The sequence below is a fragment of the Pterocles gutturalis genome, unplaced genomic scaffold, assembly GCF_000699245.1.
Source record: "Pterocles gutturalis isolate BGI_N339 unplaced genomic scaffold, ASM69924v1 scaffold21346, whole genome shotgun sequence".
NCBI lineage: Eukaryota > Metazoa > Chordata > Aves > Pterocliformes > Pteroclidae > Pterocles > Pterocles gutturalis.
In genome coordinates this window covers 1-3187 of record NW_010106001.1, presented here as the reverse complement: position 1 = coordinate 3187, position 3187 = coordinate 1, and positions in this window count along the sequence as shown.

The following is a 3187-nucleotide window of genomic DNA, read 5'->3' as shown; positions in this document are numbered from 1 at the left end:
AAGGTGCTGGTGCAGGGCTCTTGGGGGGGCAGCTGGCTCCATGCGCCAGTGCCGGGGCTGTCTCCTTTCTAAGCATCTCTGCTTCCTTTCCAGCTTGACGTCCCCAAGGATCCCTCTTGCTCCTGCAATCGTGCTTTGATCACCACGAGCAAGGAGCTCCCCTGGCAGAGGCTGAGCACGGAAGGAAGAGCAGATGGATGGAGAGAGCCGAGCAGCTCAGGGTTGCTGTGAACCGCCCTCTCCCTGCCTGCGGTCAACAGCAGAGGGAAGACACCTTCTCATTGCCTTAATAATAGTGATGATTTTAGACGAAAATTGCGCACACTGCAGTAGTGCACACAAGCCCACGATGCCCTGAGCTCTCAGTAGCCCCGAAACACTGAAGGCTGACTGCCTACACAGAACCTGCTAGAGAAGGGCACAGAGAGGAGTTAGGTTGCCCTGGAGCCCAGTGCATGCTGTCTGTCATCTGTATCTGCTCCCACTGGTTTTGGATCACTTGAGTCTTCATTGCAGTGGGTCTGCAAAATAGCAGTGTCTGCCTAGGGAGAGGCAGGGAGAGGATTTGGTTCACCACTGCTAAATGGGCAAACTCTTGGGTCAAAGCCCTGGCTTTCGTCACTGCCACCATCTCCGTTCATCAATGTGAGCTACTGAAAGGCGGCTCCAGGCAGCAACTCAGCAGTCCAAGGAGAAAAGACAACTCATGCAACCCCCCTGGGACATGGGGCTCTCTCTGGTGCACTTGGGCAATGGAGGAAGGGAAGCTGCTCTGAGCATCCTCACTCTGGGGTTCAGTTCACCTTCAAGTTTACTTCCAGGAAACAGAAGGCCAGGCTTGCTCTGCTGGAGAGCTGTCATATTTAGAAATCATACAAAAAAATAAACGCATGCGGCAACTGGCTATTACTTTCTCCACAGTGCTTCTGGTGTAGGCTCTGTCCCTGCTACTGAATTTACCTTCCCTACAGTGCTGTTGGTGGGGGGGCACCCCCACATCACTGCAGCTGTGAGGCCAAAGGGAAGAGTTTTAACGCCTGTTTGGCTGTGGCCATGCACCATTTCACCATGTGGGCTGCCCGCAAGCAGCCCTGGAGATACCAGCAGATTATTTGCAGTGGCCATTACCTGCAGCTTCCAGCATCTACTGGCTACCCAAACCCTGAAGAAAATTAAGGAAATACATTTTTCTCTAATGAAAGGATTAAGAACTTTAATGAAGGGTAAAGACAGAAGATTTTAGGCTAGGTGATTTGCAAGCAGCACGTGCAGCAGTGAGGCTGCAGCTGGCCACAGCAGCATGCAGCGGGGGAGCAGCAGCTTGTCTCAGCCAGGACACAGTAAGTAACCTGGAGTGATCCACAAAATCCCCACAGGCTCCCATGGGGAGCAAGCCCTTCTGCAGCCATCATAAGCTCCAGGGAGATGAAACAGGATTTTTCCTGTGCTGCAGCAGGTTTTTGGGTTGGGATGCTCGCAGCAGCATGGCAGTCAGCCAGTGCCACCTGTGCTAAGGGCAGCATTTGCAAATGCAAGTTCTGCCATGCTGGAGGAGGTGGGGAAGCAGCAGTTTCATGTGTTTTGGGGGGAGCAGCAAAGGCAGGTGACCACTGCGTACAGTGTTAGTCACGTTCCAGACAACCGTGGAAGAGGGATTAGCAGTAGAGAGGTGTGAAGCCACAAACCCCATGGAGGGGAGAAAAATAATTATGAAGGACACAGAGTGGTTAGGAGTGAGACTAAGAAACATCACTTGGAAAGTACAGTCAACAGCTGAAACATCCCCATTCAGTGGGCCAAGGTCATAAGAAAGCATTAGGGAGTAGGTAATAGGCAGCAAGCTGAAAATGTGCTTGTGCTTTGATATGGAGGAAATAATTCTACCTCCCCCCAGCAGGTGCATAACATCAGAGAGGACTGAGAGGCCAGTACTGTCAGGAAGGGATTTGTATGATGAATTCTTGTAAAATAACTAGAATAACTATTGCTCCTCTGGGCAGCAGCTCAGGAGTCTCACTTGGTTCAAGTAATATGTGTTTAACAAGTCCTCAGGAGCAACCAGAGCAGTCCAATAACACCAGCCTTTGCAACCACCATGGTTTGCAACCACCAGGGACCATCTTTCATTAGGATGTTTACTAAGCGTGCTTTGTACCGACAGCTTCTCAGAAGCTTCTCAACAGCTTCTCAGAATAACGGGACAGAGAGAAAGGAGTAGCTTTTAAAATAATAGAAACAAGTTGCCTCCATCCTTCTCTATCCCCTGCTCCTGAAATGAAGGAGCCTTTTATTCCCTCCTGTTTCTAGGAGAAATGAAAGTCTTAACAATTCTGAGGAAGGGAGCGAGCAGCCCCGAGCAGAGCCCTCTCACAGCTCCCGTGGGGAGGGCTGGGCTGTGGTACACCCACCTGGCTGAAGGGCAGCAAGGGAAACTTGCTTTTTTCTTTCTGCTTTTTTCTTTGCACTCAAATATTGAGGGCAGCCCAGAACCTGGGCAGTGCTGGAGAAGGGAAAAGGACCAGTGGACACAGGGACAGGCTTTAAGGATGGAGGATGGCCAGATGTTATCTCAAGAAATATCTACAAGAGGACTGGGATAAAGAAAAGTTACACAGGGCGCAGACAGAAGCCAATGGCTCCAGGCACTGTCTGCTGCCCTCCCCGTTGAAGCAGGGGTGGACTATTTGCCCTGCTCTCTTTGCAGTGGCCAAGCTCCCAGTGCCTGCCTGGGGTTTGTCCTGTTTTTGTCCAAAACTGGAGTTTGTCACCCAGTGTGCAACAAGTCCATCCACACATAGAGCTGAGATATTGTTTTATTGCATTTCTGGGTAGAGATGGATGCTAGTGGGTAATCCACAGAGCTAGCACACCTGGCTACAGTCATGTCAGGTGTTTATACAGTTCAAAATGTTAGTTGTGGCTTCTTTGCCCCATCCCTCTAATTATAATTGGTTAGGTCTTACCTCTTCTTAATTACAATTTGTTGGCTCTTTTCCCACTTTGCTTTAAGGGTACAGCTCTTCTTAATTTCACTATGCATGCTCCCTAAGTGGGAGGTCTTAATTCGAGGAGGGGTCTCAGGCACTTGGAGGCGTGTTCTTCACATTATAATAAGGTTTCAAGACCTGTAATAACACAGGCTCCCATGCTCTGGGTTATTTTGGGTTGCCTGACCCTTCTTGCAGAG